General features: G+C 36.3%; 1 non-coding gene across 1 annotated transcript; it reads left to right on the top strand.

Annotated features, from left to right (window-relative positions):
- Window positions 1–5,683: 5,683 nt before the first annotated feature.
- LOC128289864 (small nucleolar RNA R71) lies at window positions 5,684–5,790 on the top strand. The gene has a single exon (XR_008279506.1). It is a non-coding gene; the product is annotated as a small nucleolar RNA R71 (small nucleolar RNA).
- Window positions 5,791–25,932: the final 20,142 nt, after the last annotated feature.

Raw genomic sequence — 25,932 nt, forward strand, 5'->3', positions numbered from 1 at the left:
GGTTGAAACGTGGATTTGGTTAGGGGGTCTGGTCACAAGCTGAAAGAAAAGTTTAGAATCGAGATTGAATTGAAAAATTACCTAGCTAGAAAAATGACTAGTCATTAGTTGAATACAAGTAAGCTTCTTCTTAGAATATGGAATTGCACTTAAGCTCAAAAACGATGAATTACAACTAATATGTATTAAAGTACACTTTTTTTTAAGAACAAATCAAATACATAGAAGAACAAAACATAGCTAAGCAATTAGTTCAAATCAAATCTCAACAAAAATAGGGATCAAATTAGGGGATTTCAACAATAATGCGTTATGGGTTAATATTGAGGGTAAATCAATTAATGGTTTGTTAGGCTCAAAGGGGTTCACTAAGGATTAATTATGTAGGTAGGCTTTTGTGGAGTGAGTGGGTTAATCCTAAGTGTCTTTATCATCTTAACATATCAAATCAAATGGTGTGGTCTTGACATGCATAATCAAGCAAGTTCTAGAATAACAAATCAATACTGACGCACTCATAATAAAAGTGAGCATGAAAGGAGTAAAATATGCTCTAAAGTCTCAATATCGCACAGAAATTATGGCTTTTTGATGTTCAAACTTCTAAATTTCAACTCAAGATAATATCTAAACTTAGGGAAACAACCTAAAAGTTTTTAATTCTTCAAAAATCAACTTATCATGCTTGATTCCCTAATGTCTTAAAGTTTAAACAATCAATGCATAAATGCCTATGTTTTAATTCAAGACATATCAATAAAAATCATAAATTAATCAAAATTCATTCTAATAGTGATATGAATGATTCACATGAGAATAAGACAAAATTTAGGGATTTCTAATGATGATATAAAAGACCCCTCCACACTTAAGTTGTACATTGCCCTGAATGTACAAAGATAGATATATTGACAAAAAAATATAGATAAATAATCATAAGATAGGGAGAAAAGTGAAACTTCCTGAATGATGAATGAACTCCTTGAATTGGAGTTATGGAGAATAATAGGCCAAAGCAATGATGAGGATGGAGGAGGATACTCCGGCGGTGGTAGAGGTTCATTAATCCATAAGTCCTTTGCCCTTGGAGTTTTTAGTTCCTATTTGATGATGAGCTTTGGAGCTCTTTATGACTGTGATAAAATTAGGAACTCTGTAGGAGATATACTGAAGCATAATTACTCGTAATGAAATAGCTGAAAAATAAAAATTGTAAAAACTTAGGATAAAATAGTATTAAAAGGAAATAAAAAAATAATTTCAAAATATTGAGATAAAAATAAAATAAATAATAGGTGTTTATAGAGAAATTGGGGCACACGGTTGTAGGGCACGCCCGTGTGCTCTCATCTCAGCCCGTGCGTTTCGTGGTTTTCAAAATTGGGCGCATTGGTGAACACAACCATGTTGCATGGCCGTGTCGATCTCCGTTCGCTTCTCCCACGCCAGTGTATGTAGGCGAATGCCCGTGTTATTTTGACAGGCTCGACCACGGTCGGTGGGCATGGTCATGTCGATTGCTCATGTTGCTTTCGCAAGATTGCCCATGGCAATGTCGCACGACCTTGGCAACTTTATCGGATCCTGTGTTGGGGAAACGTTTTTGCTCTATTTTTACACGGTCGTATCGCATGGCCGTGTTGCATCCCGTGGTGTGTGCACGTCCTACGGCACGCCCGTGTTCCTAGTCGTGTGGTTCTGGAAACCCTGTGTTCAGTGACTCAGTTAGTGAATTAAATGTTAGAGACTAAAATTTAAAGAAGTTAACACCGTTAGTGCTAGGGGTGCTTACCAAGAAGTGCTTGTTTATAGTCTAAGCTCGACTCTACCTTGTGGGTATAATTAGGTAATTTCGTGGAGCCGTAGCTCCTCTTTATTGTCTTTGAAATTCTCACCATTATGCATTTTGAGACGATGTCCATTTACCTTAAAAGTGCCTTATGATGGATAAATTACCTCTACTGAGCCATATGGAAACACAGTTTGAACTACGAAAGGACCTAACCATCGTGATTTAAGCTTTCCAGGAAATAATTTGAGCGTCGAGTTATATAACAGGACAAGATCTCCAACTTCAAATTGCCTTAGTTGCTTCAAACGGGCGTCGTGGGGGCGCTTCGTTTCTTCCTTATATAGGCGCGAATTTTCATATGCATTGGTTCGCCAGTCATCTAACTCGTTCAAACTGCATCAACCTGTTTTTACCTGCAAGTTTAGGGTAGAGGTTTAGAAATTTTATAGCACAGAATGCCGTGTGTTCTAACTCAACCGGTAGGTGACAACTTTTCCCACAAACAAGTTTGTAAGGTGATGTTCCTATGGGAGTCTGAAAAGCAGCTCTATAAGCCCATAAAGCATCATCTACTTTCATCACCCAATCCTTCCTATTTAACTCTACTGTCTTTTCTAGGATACGTTTAAGCCATTAGTTTGAGGGTGATAAGGGGTAGTTGTTCTGTGATGAACTCCGTATTTCTTAAGGATCTTGTCGAATTGGGCATTACAAAAATGAGTAGCCCTATCACTGATAATTTCTCTAGGTGTACCAAATCAAGAGAAAAGTTTCTTAAGGAATCGTACTACTACTCTAGCATCATTAGTAGGTAAAGCTTGGGCTTCAACCCATTTGGACATATAATCAATAGCTACTAAGATGTATTTATTCCCGAATAAACTAGGGAACGGAACCATGAAGTCGATACCCCAAACATCAAATATTTCACATGAGAGCATATATGTCTGAGGCATTTCATCACGTTTGAATATATTACCTGTCCTTTGACATTTGTCACAAGAAGTAACATACTTGTTGGCATCTTTGAATAGAGTGGACCAATAAAAACCTGACTCGAGGATTTTATGTGCGGTCTTATTTCCACCATAATGTCCTCCAGTCGGTCCTTAGTGGCAATGTTCCAAGATTTTCAATGCTTCTGTCCTTGTAACGCATTTCCTTATGATTTGATCTACACATTTACGAAAAAGGAAAGGGTCTTCCCAAAAGTAGTTTTTCATATTAGAAAAGAATCACTTCGTTTGCTAATGTTAACGGCTAAAAAATTTGCAATATCTGCAAATCAAGGTACCTCAGAATCAGATATAGCAAAAAATTATTCTTCAGGGAATGATCATTTATTTCAATGTCATCTAGTTCTTTGGTACTTGAGTTTTCAAGCCTGGAGAGATGGTTAGCCACAAGATTTTTAGCTCCTTTCTTATCCTTAATCTCCAAGTCAAATTCCTCCATGATGCCTTCTACGAGTTCATCAAAAATGGCCATCATGCAGCGCTGAAAAGTAGCAGGAGCATTACATAATCCAAAAGGCATTCTATGATAAGCAAACGTACCGTATAGACATGTAAATGTCGTCTTTTCTTGATCTTTAGGAGCTATTGGGATTTGGAAATAGCCAGAGATTCCATCTAAAAAGCAGTAGTGCATGTGTCCTGACAATCTTTCCAACATTTGGTCAATAAATGGGAGGGGAAAGTGGTCTTTTCTCGTGGCATCATTTGGCTTCCTATAATCAATGCACACTCTCCAACCTATGACTATCCTTGTTGCGATTAATTCATTCTTCTCATTAGCCACAACAGTCATGCCTCCTTTCTTAGGAAAACCTTACACTAGACTCATCCAAGGACTGTCAGAAATAGGTTAAATAATTCCAGCATCTAGGAGTTTAATTACCTCAGCTTTAACAACTTCCTTCATGTTGGGGTTCAGTCGTCTTTGGGCTTGCATGCATGGTTTATATTCATCTTCCATTAGAATTTTGTGGGTGCAAAAAGAAGGGTTAATCCCTTTAATGTCAAAAATTTTCCAACCTATGGCCCTTTTATGCTCTCTTAATACTTGGAGTAATTCCCCTTTCTCCTTGGTTGCAAGTAGGATGCAATAATTATCGGTAATGTGGAATTATTTCCAAGGAATGCATATTCCAAGTGATTCGGCAATTACTTAAGTTCCAGTTTGGGTTCGTCAATAGAGGATTTTTGATTAAGTTCATCTTTTACCTTAACTCCCTCATATTCTGCTAGTTTTGGGGAGGTTTCATTGGAGTTTAGTTCGGTTCCTATTTTAGAATCATCATCTATCCCCTCTCCTTGGGTGAGACACAGTACCATCATGTCCTTGTGTACGATTTCCTAAAAAGAATCTTGAGTAGCATGATCAATAGAGCCGATAAAATAATATGAGTCATCCTGTTCTCTAGAAAATCTCATGGCATCATAAATTTTAAATATAATCTCTTCGTCAGCTACTCAACTACCAACTTACCATCACCCACATCAAGTACAGCCCTAGCAGTGGCTAAAAATGGCCGACCTAAGATTAAAGGCACCTCAACATCTTCATCAATGTCAAACACAATGAAATCAACAGGGAATATAAATTTATCTACTTTTACAAGTAGATCCTCTATAATTCCCCTAAGATATTTAACAGATCTATCAGCTAATTAAGTACTCATCCTAGTGGGTTTAGGTTCCCCAAGACCAAGTTGCTTAAACATTTTACATGGCATCAAATTAATGCTAGTGTCTAAATCAGCTAGTGCTTTATCAACATTCAAACTACCAATTAAGCAGGGAATAGTAAAACTTCCTGAATCTTTCAGTTTGAGTGACAGTTTATTCTGGAGTATGGCTGAGCACTCTTCATTAAGCCCCACTGTAGATAAGTCTTCAAACTTTCTTTTGTTTGTCAAAAGCTCTTTTAAAAATTTTATTTATATAGGCATCTGTGATATAGCTTCAACAAAAGGTAAGTTAATATGCAATTGTTTAAAAAGTTTAAGAAATTTACTGAATTGTTCATCCATGCTTTACTGGTTATGGGATTGGTGGTCTATATTCTTTTGGCCTTGGATTGTCATTGTTTTTGGGTTCGACCTCCTTTCTGTCAACTTCGTGTGCTGGCTTCTTTTCAGATTCAGCTAACACTTTCCCACTCCTTAGTGTAACTGCTTTCACGTGCTCTTTTGGGTTGTGTTTAGTGATACTCGGCAGACTACCTTGTGGTCATTCAGATATCAATTTAGCGAGCCCTTGGATTGACGCTTGTTGATTCTTAAGGGCTACCTCGGTATTCTGGAAATGAGTTTCTGACATCGAGATGAATTTTTTTAACATCTCCTCAAGGTTCGTCTTCTTTTCCTTCTGGTAAAGTGGTTGTTGAAAACCCAGAGGATGTTGCGGCCTTCGATTTCTATGACCACCCCACGAGAAATTGGGATGGTTCCTCCAACCTGCATTATAAGTGTTACTATACGGGTTATTTTAGTGTCTAGAGTTATTGTTACCCATATATTGCATTTGTTCCTCATCGATGCTAGGGTTGAAGGGTTGATATTCTGTGCATGCTCCTCCTCCATTCGAATCGTACCACATCACTAGATGTACCTGAGTAGAACTACACAAACCATCAATCTTTTTTTTTAGGAGTTCTACTTGGTTAGATAGAATAGCAACCGTATCGAGGTTGAAAACACTAGCTGCTTTCATCGGCTTTGTCTTTATAACTTGCCACTGATAGTTAATCAGTGACATCTCCTCAATAAATTCGTAAGCCGCCTCAGGTGTCTTATTATTGATAGTTCCACCAGCAGCTGCGTCAATCATCTACTAAGTCAAAGGGTTCAGACCATTGTGAAACGTTTGGACCTGTAGCTAGAGTGGTAACCCATGGTGAGGGCATCTTCACAAAAGGTCCTAGTATCTCTCCCATGCATCGTAGAGTGTTTCTAAATCCATCTGCACAAAAAAAGAGATATCATTACGTAATTTGGCTATTTTAGTCAGCGAAAAATATTTTAATAAAAAATTTTCAGTCATTTGCTGCCAAGTAGTGATTAACCCTCGTGGTAACGAGTTCAACCATTGTTTAGCCTTATTCCTCAACCAACAAGGGAATAACCAAAGGCAAATGGCATCATCAGAAACGCCATTGATTTTAAAAGTGTCGCAAAACTCTAAGAAATTTGCCAAGTGAGCATTGGGCTCCTTGTCCTGCAAACCATCAAACTGAACAAACTGTTGTATCATTTGAATTGCATTAGGTTTCAGTTCAAAATTATTTGCAGCAATAGTAGGTCTAACTATACTTGACTCAATTCCTGTTAAATTAGGTTTAGCATAATCATACATAGTATGTAGAGCAGGATTCTAATTTACTGGATCAACAGCAATCACAGGAGGTAGCGGATTTTATTGGTTTTCAGCCATCTCCTTGGTTGTGGTTGAAGTATCGTCCTCTTGCTCTTCCTCTGTGTATCATAAGCTTCACCTTATTTCTCTTCGGTTTCTGTGAACTGTGCGATCGATCTCACTATCAAATAGTAATGGTCCTGACGGGTTTCTTCTGGTCATTAACTAGAAAAACCTGTCAGAAGAAAATAAATGAAGAATTAGAAATAAAAATTTAAATGGCAATAAATGTAAAATGGCTAAAGTAATAAAAATTGAGTGTTCCAAATATCCTAGTTCCCGGGCAACGGAGCCAAAAACTTGATGCGTGATATTTGTAACAAGTTTTAAAAATTTATAAATGAATCGTTCTTGAAACTAACTTATTATCACGATTAAGGATCGTGTACTTATCGAACAATAGTATAGTTCAGCAAGATGGGATTGTCGAACCGAAAGGAACTACGAGTACTAGTATTTACTTCTTTTTTATTATCTAGCCTAAAAATTAAGAGGTTTGGTTATCTAAACTAATTACTAACTAAGAATGCATAGAAAGAAAACTTGGGAAAATACTTTTGGGAAATTTTGATTGATTGAGACAATACCTAAGGAAAAATTCACCAAGACTTCACTTGTTATTTGACTTTGAATCAGACGATTTATTCATTTGACTTGATCCGTAGAAATCCCTAAGTTATGTTATTATCTCTCTCGAGACTAATAACGTCTAACTGTAGGTTGAATAATTGAAATCTGTTTCTAATTAACACCCTAGAATTGCATTAACTCGATCTATGGATTCCCTTATTAGGTTTCACCCTAATCCAAAAAAATCTTGTCACCCTATCTCTAGGCGCGCAATCATCTTCACTAAATTACGACAAATTTACTATTAGACATGGTCTATTCCTCCTCTGAATAAGAGTGTTAACTTGAATCAATATCTTGGAATATCAAAACAAGAATTAAAAACATCTAATTAAGAACAAGTCAAATATTTATCATACAATTCAGATAATAATAACAAGATCCGCCTTAGGTTTCATTCCCCTTAGGTATTTAGGGGTTTTAATTCATACTTATGAAGGAAAACATCTCAAAAGCATAAAGATAACAAAACATAAGAAAACCCAAAACTCCTGAAGGAACTTGATGGGAGATCTTCAGTCTTGATGATGAATCTGGCTTCTGAGATGGATCAATCGGCTTTCCTTGAGTAATTCCTTGCTTCCTACTCTTTGTCCCCCTATTAAGTGTGTCTTCAAGTGTTTAAATAGGCTTTTGAGTGCCTAAGAGCCCTAAAAATTGGCCTTTTCTGAATAGGGTTATACTTGGGCTCAGCAGGGACAAGCCCGTGTGCGATTACTCCAGCCCGTGGTCAAGGCTGTTGAATAGGCATGGGCGTGTAGTATACCTGTGTAAGTCGTGCTTCAATCTTGCCAAAGGGACACAGCCGAGTGACATGCCCGTGCGAGAAAGTCCAGGCCGTGTTGATTTCCCACATGGGTCCATTTTCTCCGTTTTTGGCTAGTTTCTCGCTCTTTTTACTCACCTATGCTCACCTAAGTATAAAACATGAAATTAAAGTATTAGAAGCATCGAATTCACCAAATCTAAGGAGAAATCATCCATAAATGTGCTAAGCATGGGATAAAAATATGTATAATTTACGGTTTATCAGTATCCTGTCCTATATAACTTGTGCCAAGAGGTAAGACCAGGAGGGTATCCATATGCCTAGGAAGAGACTGGAAGATGGCTTAGATGGTAATCCTTAATGAAGATGAGATTGGAAAGGTATTCTTAGCTAAGGTGATAAATAACTCAATCAAGAATAATTAATTATTTAATTTAGTAATTAAGGATTTAATCGATCATAGGCTAGAGGCTCGCATCTTTGACACTAAGAATAGGAAATTTATCAGGTTAGTTAGGTTAATTAATATTTTAATTTAGATTAACACTACAAATTCTAGATTCGATTATATTAGTAATTATTTTCTATATTTAATTTAATAATAATTTCTCCAAGCTGCAATCCATTGGGTATAATCCTTAAAATACTTACTAATGTTCTGTTGTAACACTTCTATATTACAATTTTACTTGTACGCTTGCAGATACCGCAATTAAATATTTAAATTTTTATATACACGATTTTTACTCTATACGTTCGCACATTTGGAGGTGGTCAGTAACTTATGTAATTAAATATAAGTGGAGGCTTAAGCTCTAAAGATAATTGAGCCGATAGTCAGTATGTTAGGTACATGACTTGTGTATGGCAGGGCTTTACTAGCAACAATGGAATTCATAGCTCGATTAAAGAGTTAACAATTTCCTATCATTGGCAATCTGTGGATTGATAAATATGGAAAGTGGTCACGGGTTGCTTGTTCTCAGACACAATGGTGATAATGAGATAAAATAGGATTGTATTGAACAAACTGATTTAACTCAAATGAATTAAAGATATCATATGAGGGTAACACACACATAGTGAGGTCGTTAGACAAAGTAGTTGGATGAATTACTTTCGTAAAGAGTATAAGGAGATTTAACAATCGGAACATTAAAATTTCTTAACGAAACTCTAATACCACCTTAATGACACTTCGTAAATATTTATAAAAATATTTACGGCTCGGTTAATAGAAACGAGGTCCTGATACCTCATTTTCTAAAACCACTTGACCTTAGGGTCATACCACTTGAACTTAATGAATCGCTTATATAACAAAAATCACTATATCAAAAACCTTTTTAAAACCATGTTTGGCTTACAAATACTAAATAATAATATTTATAAAATTACTCGTCGAATTTGATGGCCTCGAAACCACCTTTTTTGACACCACTAAAAAATGAGTTGTTACAATAGTTTTAAGTTTCCAATGTTAGGATTGAATTAAGTATAAGTTACTTTCCAAGCATGTTTGTGATGCCTTATTCTGACATAATCTAGAGGAGCAAAACTTATGGCAAAGTTAAGTACGATGATTCAAAGAAAAATGGTAAGGGTGTATAAGTTTTTGAATTAGGCGTATAGTTATATAGAAAATGGCATGCGAAGAAGTATTCTCCCAAAAAGGTTCATCTTGGCATATAGAATAGGCGAACCAAGAATGTTTTATTTATACGGCCCTTTGTAATAGGAGCGGTTAAGGAATCATAAGGAAGAATATTTGACTAAGTAGTAGTAGCCACCCAAATGCTTTTTTGGTGTATAGAATAAGCTGACTCTAATGTGGAAATAAGTAGACAATGATTCCTAGTTAGATTAGGATGATAAGTGAAACGAAAATGACAATTACGAAAGGATGGTTATGACGTATGAGGCCACGCCAGAAGGCATAATACCTCTACTGACCAATGTGGTCCTATACTAATTGATTGGTTAGGAAAGTTGGTTGGGAACTAACCAAATGTGAATCAGAAGAGTTAAATGCTAAAGGAGTATCAGGTAAGTTTCTTGGGAGTGAGAGATTTTGGATAATACAATTCAGTTTTGATGTGACAATTATCAAATCCCCATGAAAACTTGAGTTAGGTTAAAAGGAAACTCAGGTTAGGATAAGGAGGGTTGTCTTCCTTCTTAAGGACGAAGGGGTTAAGCAGATGGGGGTGCCTTCCCAAAAAAAGACAAGTCTGGAACTCTAGGTTTTTTGCTAGTAAGTTCCCTCCCAACAAGGTACATTTCATGACTTTGTCTGCTAAAGAAATATAGGTATTGATTATACTTGAAGAAATAATGCTTAGTGACATTTCTAAGTTAAAGTATAGGTTAAAGGTTACCCAAATGAGTTCTAACAAAGTGTCTCTATTTGACGAGGCAATGAAGCCATAGTATCTGGTTGAATTAAAGCGCTAGAACTCAAGCTGATTTTGTCACAAGGAAGAATTAGGTCTGAAGTTTGATAGCCTTCTAAGTTTTGAGGTGAGTCCCTAATCTGACTCTTGCAAATGTATTATGCATGTTAGAACCTCTATGAAAATAAGCTAAAAAAATTCATGATTCTGCGAGAAATGTATGCCTGATGAACTTGCATGAATGATTTGTATAGAATATAGATATGATCTCTAAAGTTAATGGTTAATGTGTCTGAATGAATAAAGTGTGTCTATGTGTGTTTTGAGGATATAAATAAGTTATATGTGAATGAGCCTGTCAAGTATGAGTTTGCATGAAGTGTCTGTGTCTGTCTCTGGGGTCGTCTAAAGGGGTGCGTCGGGACTAAAAACATGAATCTTTGAAAGGAAAGTCCATGGCACTCTGAAGATATATAGTGTAAGACCATGGCTGGGCTATGGCATCATATGAAAATGATTTAAAGGATGGTTGGGTGAGTACCATGCAATGAGGGGCAAACCTCACGATGGTGAGTTTAGTTGAATCCCTATCGTCAAAAACACCAATTTCTATAAAAGTGAGCCACTTTGGCTATCTCTGAAAAGATGCCTTTGTGGCTATATTTGTTTAAAGGAAGCCTTTTTGGCTATCTCAATTAAAAGGAAACCTTTATGGCTATCTCCGTTAAAAGGAAGTCTTCGTGGCTATTTCTACTAAAAGAAAGCCTTTGTGGCAATCTTTATTAAAAGGAAGCCTTTGTGGCCATCTCTGTTAAAAGGATGGCTTTATGGCGAGACTCTGAAAGGAAAGCCTTTCCTTTCAAAATCTTACCTTCTTGGTGTAATCTGATGTACGACTCTTGTGATAACCACCTAAGGATAGTGCCTTTGTGTGAACCCCGTATGGTTACAAGGCAATAGACTAGTGTACGCCAGAGTACATGGAGAGAGAAGGTTATGTGTTGAAAGTATGTATAGAGAGTATACTAAAGTAAGGAAGATCTGAGTCTATTTTAAGTTAAGTATTGGGCGTAGTGTACCCCGCCTGAAGAAAATGATAAGACTAGTACGTATGGAAAAAGATATTAAGTCTTATAATAAGGTATTGTTTAAGAAAGATTATAGAAAGTAAAGAGATGTTAACTATAGTGCGCTCAAGAGAAAAGAAATTGGTTCTGAAGAAATAAAGACAGTAGCCTCAGTAATGTACTGCCAAAGAAGGAAGAAAGGTTAAAAAATACCCCAAGGATATGAAAAATAACATATGCAAAGTAGAATGAATGAAAAAGATATTCTAAGGTTTAGCTCACTAAGTTCTTATGAACTTACAAAAGTTGTTTTTGTTTTCAGGTATATAGAGTAATATGCGCTGAGAGACGATGCTAGGGCTATGCCAAAGAAACGGTGTGTTGGGTTGTTATGCATACAGAAGAAGGTAAATGACATGTTCGAGTCTTTGTTGAAGTTCATTAAGTAGTATCCCAAATTATATCCAGTAGACTAAGAGATAAAATAGGAAAGTCTGAAATTTTACTGAGTCGAAAAAATAATCATACATTTATTTTACAAGAAACTCTGTAGTAGCCATAGATAGTATTTTGTATATAGGCGAAATGTAAATGTAACCATATAATGTATGCCAATAAGAGATTTTGTTACACTTATTAAGACATTTACATGAACAAAAGGAATTTTAAAGTTACATTTGTTTAAGGCGTAACACCCGAGATTCAGATCTCGTACATCGGATCGGGTCGAGGGTATTACATGAATTCAAGAAAAGTTGTAGAGAAAAATTCTATAAAAAAATATTTTTAAAATTTTCTAGAGGTACTATCGTTATTTACAACTTGACCCACTAGTAATTTAGTGAAAAGAATTTATTCAAAAAGTGCCCAAACCCTGCAGACATGAGTTTTAGGATAGAAAAGAAAACTACTCGGTTGAAGCATTCAGCCTAGACGAATCATAAATGTAGGATTTTGTTTAAGTGTTTATCACTTTAGATAACACAACCAAGTTTTTGTTTTTGGAAAAAATTGGAAGACTCAGGCTTTCCCTTAAACCTATTTTCCACTTCCTTTTCTGAACCCGATTTTCCAACACAACCCCTATGCTGAGTGTAGATCTTGGTGTTACATAAGCATCTAAGTTCTTAGAATACCCAAATATAACACCTTCCCACAAGTTCGCACTAGAACTCAGATCAAAAGAATTGGCCATAGGTCAACAATTTTGAAATAAGGAGGAATGTGTACCTACCATCAAGAAGTATAGCATGAAAGTTTAATTGGACTACAAAGTCATATCCAAACTGACATTATATATTGGGAAGTGTTAAAGGTCTACAGAAGGTTGCAACTAGTGGATACAAGTTACATTGATATAGAGGTCACAATTGTGGGAGATTCAAAAATATGTAGGGCCTTATACATGCAATGCTGCAAGGATGACGCAAGATCATGGGAAACTTGATTCAAAAAAAAAATTGTGACTACATCATGCCACTAGTGAAAGACATGTCCACTGTTCTTGTATCAGTCTTATTTGCTAATGTGAAATCTTAATTTTAGTACAAAGTTTCATAAATGAAATCATGGTGGGCTAAACAAATGGAGATTGAACAGTTGTACAATGAACTTCAAAAATGGTTACCCACGATACAGGAGCATGTGGCAAGGATTGTACGCACCCGTCCTGAATTTTTCAACTGTTGAGTGATACAACAGGGATCAGGTTCTACGACAATTTAGGTGTAAGCAAGATGTTCCAAACATTCTAGTCAACTTTGACAATGTGCACAACATTAATAAAATGGGAAAAAAATGCAAAGAATTGGATATTAGAGCATCAATAGTGGACTCTAATGTGTAATGCCCAGATCGATAGAAGGCCTTAGATGGAATCTTATATGCAGGATTTCACGCTCTCAATCTACTATGAAAGTTGGCATATGGAAAACGGGTTGTCGTATTTCTTTGGTGGCTAGTTGATGGTAGTTTTTACACATATACACTGACGGGGACATCATCAAAGTGTATACAGTCGCTCCCATCCTCACTGAAGACATCTACCTCCTGCTCTTGAGCCCGAACCTACAAGGACACAAACACAATCGAAGGGTAGTTCTTATCATTTGGAGTTTTGTAGTGATAGCTTTGCACTGAAGTTCCTAGTCTACTCTTATCATCTTGATATTCCTAGTTCCTATTCTCATTATCAGTAATCGGGGTTATCAATGATGAATGATATGTTTCACTTTGCACCTCAGCACTCTACACTTCGGGGTCAAATCATTGGGACATACAATTTTTTGAGTTACTTTAATACACCCCAAGATTCATCAATGGACGATAAGAATAAAAGTTTAAGTGTGGAAAACATTGAGCCCCCGATAAACAATCACCAACAACTCAGACGTCAAAGAAGGGCACCACAACGTTTCACCCCACTAATAACTCCATTCAACCATCAATTTTGATTAATGTAAATTGTATCCTTTTTTCTAATAAACTTTATGTAACATCCTAAAATAGGGTATAGTAGGAAAGTGGTTTCGGGACCACAAATTTGATGTTAAAATATTTATTTTATGATTATTATGAGGCCTACGATATGAAAATATGCATGAGTGAAAGTTTCATGAAGAAATTTTAAGTATAAGGTGTCCAATTTGAAATAAAAGACCAAATTGAATAAGTTGCAAAACTTCGATTCTAGAAGGAATTTGTATGAAATTTCTTTGGATTATTAATTAGGAGCTCTTAAATAGAAATTTTCCCAATTTCTAAGTTTTTGGACAAAAATAGGCATGCATGGAAAAATTTGAAAGTTTAGTAAGGAGGGGCATTTTGGTCATTTAGTAATAAAATTAATAAAAAGGGAAAAATCAAAGCAAAATTCATTCATCTTCTTCCCAATAGCTACCAAAATTTTTATGTTCTCCATAGCTAGGGTTTCAACATTTTCAAGCTTGATAGTAAGTGACTCATACCCCATTTTTAATGTTATTTGTATTTTAAAGATCCTCGAAACATGGTCTTTCTATTTCTACCCATATTTTAAGCTAGGGTTCATGTTTAAAAATTTACCCATGCATGAGACGCTTGTGTTTTGATGAATTATGGAGGAATATGAGAGTTTAAAAGATAGTAAATAGTTTTTCATGGAAATGGCTTAAAGGACCATTTTTTAAAAGTTGTAAAAATGGGTAGAAAAATGTGAAATGAAGGAAAATTTGGGCTGCTATAAGTATGAAGAATATTCGGCTAGTCTTGGATAACCAAGAAATTACATGCATTCCATTATACGAGCCTAGGGACTAATTTGTAAAAGTTGTGAAAGGTTAGGGGCAAAATGTTCATTTTGTTTGGGGGTGAGTTTTAGGTTAAAAATGGATAATGTAAGGTACTAATAATATATTTTGTTAATATAGACTCCGAGAGACCAATTTTGGAGGTCGATTGAGGAAAATAAAGGGTTTCGGAGTAACTGAAATTCGAATCCGAAATGACTACCAGGTAAGTTCATGTAACTCGAATGTAGACTATTTAAATACATTCAAAAGGTATATTCATGTATTAGTTATAAAATTGATATTCGTTGTGAAATAATTTATGAAAAATATTGTGTTGATGAAAAGTTGAGAAATTGTCCTAATTGAATAAAAATGATATCTGATGGATTTCTCGAAAATGGATTGACAGTAAAAGGATATATCCCGGACGGGCATTCCTAAAGTGATCTAGCCTCTCGAAGAATATGTGGGGCATTATGGATTTAGCCCGGGCGGGTAATTCGATTAGGGTCTGAATTTAGCTTGGACTGGTAATTCAGATCCTAGCTCATGAGAGCAATTGTCGTTGCAAGGGATTTAGCCTAGACTGGTAATCTCAAAATTGCTCTATGAGTTTATGTTACGAGGGATTTAGCTTGGACTAGTAATCCTGCCGTAAGAGCGAGGTTCGCAAGAGTGCGCACTTGAAATGATCACTTGTATGATTTGACAGTAAATGGGATATCCATAGAGATTTCGAGAAATTCAATGGGATTAATATAAGTAATGGAATGGAAATACTTGAATTGATGAACTCATCTAAGATTAATGCTATAATGTTTTGGCATGAGACTAACTTGATGATTGAGTGTATGTGATAGGGGAATTATACTATACTTGTTGGAATGAATATCTAATATGATTGTTTGCTAAATAATCGGTAAGTTTACCTTCCTATTATCTGAACTTACTAAGCATGTTAATGCTTACCCCCTCCTTTTTCCCTTGTCTTACTGAGCTCGCGGACTCGTGAAGATTGGAAGATAGTTGGAGCATCGATCACACTATCAACTTGTCTTGCTTTGGTATATAGAAACTTTTATTTTGTTATAATGGCATGTATAGGATTCTTGGTCATTTTTGTTATATGTGTCATTTGGCTAGCCAAAGTAAGTGCTTAAATGATATGCTTATTCATTTTGTATATGGCCATGAGATATGGCTTATAGTGATGTAGGTTGTAAACCTACTAATTGTGCATGTTCATGCTTGAATGTTTTCATGTGATCATTGATGTAATATACCATGAATGGATGTGTGTAATGTAGGCAAATCACTTGATAATGGTTTATGTCATAATTGGCATGAGTTATAAAATGGGCGAAGTATAAAATGTGATTTTTGTATATGGTAACCCTAGCACAAAGAGGGTAATATTAATATAGGTCAAAAAGGGGCATGAAGTAACATGCCTGACCCTGGCCATGTGACAGCCCAAAATTGACCCTAGTCGGAATGTGGTTTCGGGACCACAAAACTGAGGCATAAAAATAATTTAAAATTTATTTTGATGCCTATAATATGTGTGTATTCATGTGTGACATTTTTGATGTTTCGATTTAGAGTTATAAAGGTAAATTTCACTAGAAAGGACCTAGTAGTAAATTTTGAAAGTATGATGGGAAGATGTGTGATGACTAGTTGATCATGCATGCAAAATAAAGGATTTGCATGTCAAATTTCCCCAAAAGAAGCTTAGTGGCGGCCATGACATGGTTTATGGGCAAAGAAAACATGTTGAAACATGTTTTGTTAATGCATGATGTGTTAAATGATAAAAAACTAATGATGTTGGATGAGAAACAAAAAATCAAAAAAATTGCTCATCCTTTTCCCCCTTGTGCCGTGAGTGAAAGAAAAGAAAAGAAAATTTGTTCATCCTTGTTCTTTCCTTTTGGCCGAAATTACTAAGGAAGAAGGTAGGATTTTTGCACCATCTTTTGGTTTAGAAGAGATCTAGAAGGAGATTTGGCTAAACTTGCATCAAGATTAAGGTATGTATGAGGTTGTATCATGAGATTCATGCATGTTTTAGTTGCTAACTTGATGTTCATGTTAGCCATGGTTCAAATCCTTGTTATGCCATGGAAATGGTATTTGGCCAAGGTTGTTATTGTGTTAAAGCCATTGCATGCTAAATGTGAAGGTTGCTAATGATGCATGCAATGATGGATTGTCTACTCTTGAAATTTCCTTGTAGCAATCTTGAGTAAGACATTGAGTTTTTTTGTTTAACCATGATTGAAGTTGAAAGGGCATGATTGTGATGTATTCGCCATGATGCATTCATGAGCATGGTTCATGCTTCTTGCATGTTAGTTAAAATTTGTGTTTTGGATGGCTATGGACACCTTGAAATTCGCCTTGCACCTATATGTGTATATATGATTGCACATGATATTTTGATTATGAAGAAAGTGATAAATATGTTGTTTAAAGAAGAAATTTGTTGAAGAATGTTGTGAAATTTGCATGTACATTCGCCTAGTACACATATGATGTGAAAATCTTGCAATTTATTGTTGATTTTGTGCAAGAATGACTAAGTATAATCGGCCACATGAGGGGAATTATTGTGCATGCATTCGGTTAGAGGCAAGCTTAATGATGCCTATTCTTGACTTAGGTAATCGGCTACCTTGTTGTGAGCTAAGGCCGAATGTGTGCGTAATTAAAGAAAATTGACTAAAGTGCTTAGTTATGTGATGTTGAGTCAATGATATGTGTATTCGCCAAGGCTAGCAAGCGAGACTTTAATAAATTGAATTTGTTTGAATTAGCTCAAGAGCTTAGAGGGCCACAATTGGATAAGGGAAGGAAAAAGTGATCGAATAGCCGTCGAAGTTGTTCGACAACATCCGAGGTAAGTCCTCAAGAAATGACCCTACTCGAATTATGTGAAATGAAATATGGATGTGTAATGATTATTGATTTATGTGTGTATGAGTATTTGAATGATATCCGGCTAAGTCTCAAGGCGATTATGCTAGTGATATGTTTGTGTTTGAGCCTTAGTAACGAAAATGAAACATGGATGTGTAATGATTATTGATGTATGTGTGCATGAGCAATTGAATGATATCCGGCTAAGTCCCAAGACATTTATGCTAGTAATTATATCCGGTTAAGACCAAGGCAATTGTGCTAGTGACTACATCCGGCTAAGACCAAGGCATTCGTGCAAGTCGTTAAATCCGGGCTAAGACCAAGGCATTCGTGCAAGTTGTTAAATCCGGCTAAGACCAAGGCATTCGTGCACGTGGTTATATCCGGTTGTATTCAAGAAGCTTGGGCTGAAGGTGAGCGTTGGTTGCTGTAATAAATTTAATTAGTACGCTCGAAAAGCCCAAAGGATAAGGTATGTTTATATGTGCATTGGAAAAGTCGATACGTTTGAGTAACATTCGTTAAATCGACTAACTAATTTTCAGCCATTGAGTTGGTTGATATCTTGTGAAAGTATATAATGATGAAGTGTGAAGTAAGCATGATTATGTGTATGTGTATTAATGGAATGATTCATTTGGCTATGTGAATGTAATGCTTTAGTTAAAGCTGATTTTATTGCTTGAGACTTACTAAGCATAAAAATGCTTACCCCGTTGCTTTGGCTCTCTGTTTTATAGATTTTGCTCGTTAGCGATCGGATTTGGGATCATTAAAGTTGAAGTCATCCACACTATCAAAGCCTCCATTTTGGTATAATTTTGGTTGAACTTTGAAATGGCATGTATAGGACTACCCCTTGTTGGTTCAAATATGTTGTGATGTATATGTGTACAGCCATGCGAAAATGGCTCGTAAAAGTGAAGTACGAACTTAGACCATTTGTGGTTTGTATATATATATATGGTGTCATGATGTGATTATGGATTGGAAATGGGAGTGTTGGTCACATGATCAGCCATTGGAATGGTTAAAAATGATCATATGTGAACCTATGTATGGCAAGACTAGTTGGTTCATGGAGACTACAAAATAGGTAAGACCTACCTTAAAAACAGATGCTGCCAGCTGCAGTGACGTGAATGTGAAAAATCACCAAAATTTGTAGGAATGGTATTAAATAGTGAAAGAAGTATGAAATAAACCTTGATGAATCTACTTTCATATGAAAGTAACGAAACGGTCATAGGAACAGTATACTAAGAGATATTAAAGTTCTCGTGAGACAGGGCCAGAACAGTTTCTGGGTCCCCTATCGCGACTTTTAAAATTTACCATAAATTATCCAGAAAGAATTGTAAGTCATACCTTGTATGTGAAGATTCCATTTTGAGTCTAGGTTCATTAGGAACAAACGGTACCAGTATTAAATCCCTGTACAGAGAGATATTCAAGTTGTAACGCGCGAAGGTCAGAGCAGTCGACCCCTGTAACATGGTTGACTTTAACTAATAAACTGTACCAATTGGCCCGACCAAAAATTCTAGAAATAAATCCAGAGATGGATACATGAGTCTAAATTCAGGGAAAATTTACGGAATCAGTTTCTGAGTTGTGAAACTCGAGATATGCTTTTTAAGGTGACAGTGACGCAGATTTCCAGCTTGTCTGGAAATGTCAAATTGGTCGGTGCAATATGTGGATTTGGCTCGTTAACCCCTCGCGTCCGACACCGGCGACGGTCTCTGGTTCGGGGTGTTACAGGCCAAGAAGGTTTTAAATGCACATTTATATCATGATAGATGTCCAGGGAGTATACTAGTGTGTATAGATGTTTAAGTGTGACCAAAGGCTTGGAAAATATCCTCCAAAAGGTCCACACGGGTAGAGACACGGGCATGTGTCTAGGCCGTGTGTGACACATGGTCAATTCTATAGGCATGTTGTATGGCCGTGTGTCCCCTACACCTAGAATTTTAGGTCAGTATGCATGGTAGTAAACACACGGGTAGAGACACGACCGTGTGTCTCAACCGTATGGGGGACACGGCCTAGCACACGGGCGTGTGCCTTGGCTGTGTTCCCCTAAATGGATGATGACGTCATAAACAGAATGTCCAGGTTTTTGTACACGGGCATGTCGTTGCCGTGTGAAGGACACGGGCATGTCCCAAGCACACGGGTGTGTGCATTGCCTCCACACGGGCTTGTGAGGCTTAAACATAAAAAAAAATTCTAAAATTTTCTTAAGTTCTTGGTTTAGTCCCGGATCATTTTTAACGCATGTTTTGGACCTCGTTGGTCCATAATAGGGACAATATGATTTTGTTCAATTGGTTTTAAATTGGAATAAAATTTTAGAACCCGTTTTTCGCAGAATGTCCATGTTTGTGTACAGTAATACCTCGTACCTTGTCCCGGTCTCGGGTACGAGTAAGGGGTGTTACACTTTATTTGAATTTGTAATAGGGTTTCAACATCATTTCCCATCATATTAAACATGACAAGAATGGTGTTATATTAATCAATTTTGATTAACATTTCAATGGTCAAACTTCAAACTCATTTTTCTTTATATTAAACTTCACAAGGTTGGTTTTATATTAATTAATTTTTATTAACGTCGGTAAAATACAAGAGATAATGTTTAAAATAAATTCAAACTTCACGTACATCAATTTAAGTTTGCCTTGACTACAATGGTTATCCAATATGGAAGTTTCGATGTGGGCACTTGTTTCGATTGTTGCCAACTATTTTGCATAAGGGCAACATTTGGGTTCACTATTCTCCCTCAAGTCAATCTCATTCCTAATCATTTGACCTGTGGCCAACCTGCGTACCCTACATATGTTGGAAAAATCTCGGTTTGTGATATTTATAGCAATAAACCCTCACCAAATTCATACTTGTGTTTTTGGCTTAGTGGAAGTTTGTTGTTCCCAACTTTCAACCAAACGATTTTCTCCACTATTCATGTACCACGAACTGCTTCAAGTGTGGGCTCGAACCAATTGAATCGAAACGCATAACTAGAAAAAGTTTTCTCTCTTTTATTTGGGGGTGAAAATGGAAATTCTCTCTTTAATAGAAATCAGTTGAATTGTTGTTCTGGAAAAACATATTTGATGAGAATAAATTCTCTCTATATTTTGGTAGAGTAATAATCTCTTAAAGTTGTGTAAATAGCTCTATCGATGACATCTATTTGTAAGGAGAGAAGGTAGAACCCTTTTTGAATTGTAGAGATTTATTTCAAATAGAAAAACAACTTCCTAGACCAACTAAGAGAGGGAAAGGGGCTAATAGGGTGTGGTTCCCTTCGTATGTATTATGATGGGGATTCATGCCTCTCATTATATTAGGTCCAATTAAATGTGCTTTCTGAACTTTTAACTCAACATATTATAATTTAATCCAACCCAATACATATTTTTCTATTTTCCAAAACAAACTTTAATATACTATATTAAATAATTTTCTTATCCCTATTTTACCCCTAGTAAAATTTTGACGATTTTACCCTCGATAAAAAATTTTGATAGTTTTACCCTTGGTAAAATTTTATAAAAATGTGTTCAGTATTTCATAACTCAACATAGTCATTGTGGCTGAATAGTTTATTTTCATTTTTGGGCTTCAAAACAACTCAAAAACATAAACTCATTTTTCCGATCATTTTTAAGTAATCTATATAGAATTGCAAATGAATCATTTCTATTTTCATTTCCATTTCCATTTCCATTATCATTTTGAAAACATAATTTTATTTCAAAATGATTCCATTGTTCTATTTTGGAAAAGACCATAATCATTCCTGAATGTTTTTCATTTCTCTTTCCCTACTCATTCTGTTAATTTTTATTCAAGTTCACAATTCATTTCTGGTTTCAACTAGCTAGCAAGGGACCAATTGGACAAATGTGATTAGGGCCCAAATGATTTATAATTAAGTTCTAGCTTTTTTCCTGTTAATTGTAAACTCATTAAGTCATTAAGTCATTCCACTATAGTATCATGACTAAGCTCTCCCCAACGACATACCATTATGAAAGCAACTACTCAGTGCTTAACCAATGACCTTGCATAAGTGCATTACCCTCATAGGATACCATTGATCTCTTTGGGATAAAATACATTCTCCCAATATGATCCTATTTTATATAACGGTAACCATTACATCTTCTTTCACCAAAAGTCAATTACTATCGAATAGTAATTAAGTCATTCATCACAAAGACGAAAGACCCATGGTCATGTTTACTTTTCATCAACCATGTAATGTCAATGAGAGGATATCATTTACCCATGTCTTGTGCTATGAATTCCACTATTGTGAATGACACTACATACTGTAGAAGTTGTACACCCACCACACTAACTTTTAGCTCCTTACCTATTCAAACTCAAGCTTTTACTTACATCAAAGTGTACGAGTCACACATACATAGTCCGTCATCCACTCAGGATTTAGGTATGCTACACATCAAAGTGAATAAATCCATAAATGAATTTAGGATCCATTATACTTGGGTACTATCCATTGTACTGTCAATTAGGGATGTGAATTGAGCGAGGTGGGTGTGGGGGGATAATAAACCCAAAACTATCTCCGCCTTGCCACCCACATGTGTCCCTAGACCCACCTAATCCCCGTTATACCCAACCCACACCCAAGTTATATAATATATTTATAAATATTAGTTAAATAAATATAAAATAATTTTTTTATGAAAAAAGTATGGAATCCCTGTCCTCCAGACTCCCACCACATATGTGACATTATTCCAACTATCACCATTTAAAATTAAAAAACAGTCATCGCGACCCTTTAATTGGTAAATCAAATATAACTTCAACATGATTATAAAAAATTCAAAAAATAAAGTCCTTACATAATATCCAAATGAAAACAATGTCTCAAATACATCATAAATATCTTCAATTGCAACACAAGTGCAAAAATTTCAAAAATCAATCAATACATAGCACTTTCTGTAACACCCCGAACCCGAGACCATCGCCGGTGTCGGACACGAGGGGTTAACAAGCCAAGTTCACTTGTTTTGCCCATCCATTTGACATTTCCAGTCAGGCTGGAAAACTGCGTCACTGTCGCCTTAAAAATCATATCTCGAGTTTCAAAACTCGGAAACTGGTTTCGTAAATTTTCCCTGAATTCAGACTCATATATCCATCCATGGATTTATTTCTAGAATTTTTGGTCTGGCCAATTGGTACAGTTTATTAGTTAAAGTCACCCATGTTACAGGGATCGACTGCTCTGACCTTCGCGCGGTATAACTTGAATATCTCTCTGTACAGGGATTTAATGCTGGTGATGTTTGTTTCTAATGAAACTAGACTCAAAATGGAATCTGTAAATATAAGGTATGTCTCCTAATTCTTTTTGGATAATTTATAGTAAATTTTTAAAGTTGCGACAGGGAACCCAGAAACCGTTCTGGCCCTGTCTCACAATAGCTTTAATATCTCTTAACATGTAACTCCTATGACCATTTCGTTTCTTCCATATGAAAATAGACTCATCAAGGTTAATTTACATAGCTTATTCACTATTTAATTCCATTCCTACGAATTTTGGTGATTTTTCACATTCACGTCACTGCAGCTGGCAGCATTTTTTTTAAGGTAGGTCTTACCTATTTGGTAGTCTCCATGAACCAACTAGTCTTGCCATACATAGGTTCATATATGATCATTTTAACCATGCCAATGGCTGATCATATGACCAACATTCCCATTTCCAAGCCATAGCCACATCATGACACCAAATATATACATACAAACCACAATTAGTCTAAGTTGATACTTCACTATTACGAGCCATTTTCGCATGGCCGTACACATATACATCATAACATTTTTAAACCAACAAGGGTAGTCCTATACATGCCATTTCAAGTTCAACCAAGAATTTATACCAAAATGGGGGCTTGATAGTGTGGATGACTTCGACTTCAACGATCCCGAATCCGATTGCTATCGAGCGAAATCTAGAAAACCGAGAGCCAAAGCAATGAGTAAGCATTTTTATGCTTAGTAAGTCTCAAGGAATATAATCAACTCTAATTACAGCAATACATTCACATAGTTAAATGCATCATTTCATTAATGCACATTCACATAATCATACTTACTTCACCATCCCAACTCTTATGTTCATACACAAATAACGGCTTCATTAAGGCCGATAACTCGTTCCATCATAGGAGCGGATATTCACACGCCTACTCCTAGCGCCAAAGCACACACCGCACTTACCTTGTCATTGGGAAATTTCACAAGTGCATTAGCTGAAATTTTCCAGCAAGCTTATAATTTTCAAATCACATACCTTCGAGTTTAACCGATGTCGCTACTCGATCAATCGCCTTCGGGACATAGCCCGTTATGGTAACCCGCACCAAGGCCTACGGACTTAACCCGGATATCACGATTTGCACAAATGCCTTCGGTCTTAGCCCGGATAGAATGACTCGCACGAATGCCTTCGGTCTTAGCCCGGATGTAGCCACTAGCACAATTGCCTTCGGTCTTAACCCGTTATAATTTCCAGCATAATTGTCTTCGGGCTTAGCCCGGATATCATTCAATTTCTCATGCACACATACATCAATAATCATTGGACATACATATTTATTTTCGTTACTAAGGCTCAAACACAATTATAATCACTAACATAATCGCCTTCGGACTTAGCCCGGTATCATTCAATACTCATACACACATAAATCAATAATCAATACATCCATATTTCATTCCACATAATTCAAGTAAGGTCACTTCTTGAGGACTTACCTCGGATGTTGTCGAACGGCTTTTACGGCTATTCGATTACTTTTTCCTTCCCTTGTCCAATTGTGGCCCTCTTAGCTCTTGAGCTAATTCAAACAAATTCAATTTATCAAAACCTCATTGTGCTAGCTTATGGCGAATATGACAAGGAATTTAAATGGTCATATGGCCACCCTTTAGCTTGAATACACAATGGTCATGCACATTTTATACTACATCAAGCAATTCAATACAATTTATTCGAGCATCAAGGAAAAGCTAAGGCCTTCAATAGGCTACCCAAGGCCGAATATACTTGTCCATGTTGAGGCCAATTATGCACTTAATACCACACAAAAACAGCATGCATTTTACTAGTTAATGCTTTGCATATTGTAGCTCAAAACTTACAATATAGCATCAAGCACTCATATGTGTGCTAGGCCGAATGTGCTTACAATTTCACAATTATTCTTCAACGCCTTCTTCATTAAACAAACTTATTCATCACTTCCTTCATAACCAAAACATCATGTGCAAACATATATATACATATATGAGCATGGCCAATTTCAAGGTGTCCATAGCCATCCAAAACACAAATTTTAACTAACATGCAAGAAGCATGAACCATGCTCATGAATGCATCATGGCGAATATGACAATCATGCTCCTTTTCAACTTCAATCATGATAAAACAAAAGAAAGCTCAAAATCTTACTCAAGATAGACAATCCATCATTGCATGCATCATCATCAAGCTTCACACTTAGCATGCAATGGCTTTATCACCATAACAACTTTGGCCAAATACCATTTCCATGGCTTAACAAAGATTTGAGCCATGGCTAACATGCACATCAAGTTAGCAACCAAAACATGCATGAAACTCCTAACACAACCTCATACATACCTTAATCTTGATGCAAACTTAGCCAAATCTCCTTCTAGATCTCTTCCAAACCAAGCATGAAGCAAAAATCCTCCTTCTTCCTTAGTTTTGGCTCAAAGAAAGGATGAACAAAATTTTTTCTTTCCTTCTCTACAACTCACGGCAATGGGGGGATTACCACACTCACACACATTTTTTTTTCATTTTTTATCACCCATACACCTTTGTTTATTATTTCACCCTAATGCACCAACAAAACATGTTTCATGACATGTTTAGCCCATCCTCCCTTGTCATGGCCGGCCACCACCTATAAAAGGGGAATTTGACATGCAAGTCCATTATTTTGCATGCATGCTTTAATTAGTCATCACACATTTCCTATCATACTTTCAAAGTTCATTACTAAGTCCTTTCTTGTGGAATTCACCCTTATAACACTAAATCAATCATCATAAAATGTCATACATGAGCACACATATTATAGGCATCAAAATAAATTTTAATTATTTTTATGCCTCGGTTTTGTGGTCCCGAGACCACCTTCCGACTAGGGTCTATTTTGGGTGTCACAACTCTCCCCAGCTTAAGAAATTTTCGTCCCCGAAAATCTTACCGTAAATAGGTTTGATATCGCTCTTTCATAGAATTCTCGGTCTCCCAAGTAGCTTCTTCTATCCCGTGCTTGAGCCATAACACTTTCACTAGCGGAACCCGCTTGTTTCGCAACTCTTTCACTTCTCGTGATAGGATACGAATCGGTTCTTCCTCATAACTCATATTAGCTTGAATTTCAATTTCGATGGACTAATCACGTGCGATGGATCGGATCTATAGCGTCAAGCATCGAAACGTGAAAGACATCGTGAACCTTTTGAGTTCGGGGGCAAAATCAAGCGATATGCCATCGGACCGACTCGCTCGATATCTCATATGGCCCAATGAACCTCGGGCTCAACTTGCCCTTACTACCGAACCT

This window comes from Gossypium arboreum, chromosome 2 (genome assembly GCF_025698485.1).
Source record: "Gossypium arboreum isolate Shixiya-1 chromosome 2, ASM2569848v2, whole genome shotgun sequence".
Lineage (NCBI taxonomy): Eukaryota > Viridiplantae > Streptophyta > Magnoliopsida > Malvales > Malvaceae > Gossypium > Gossypium arboreum.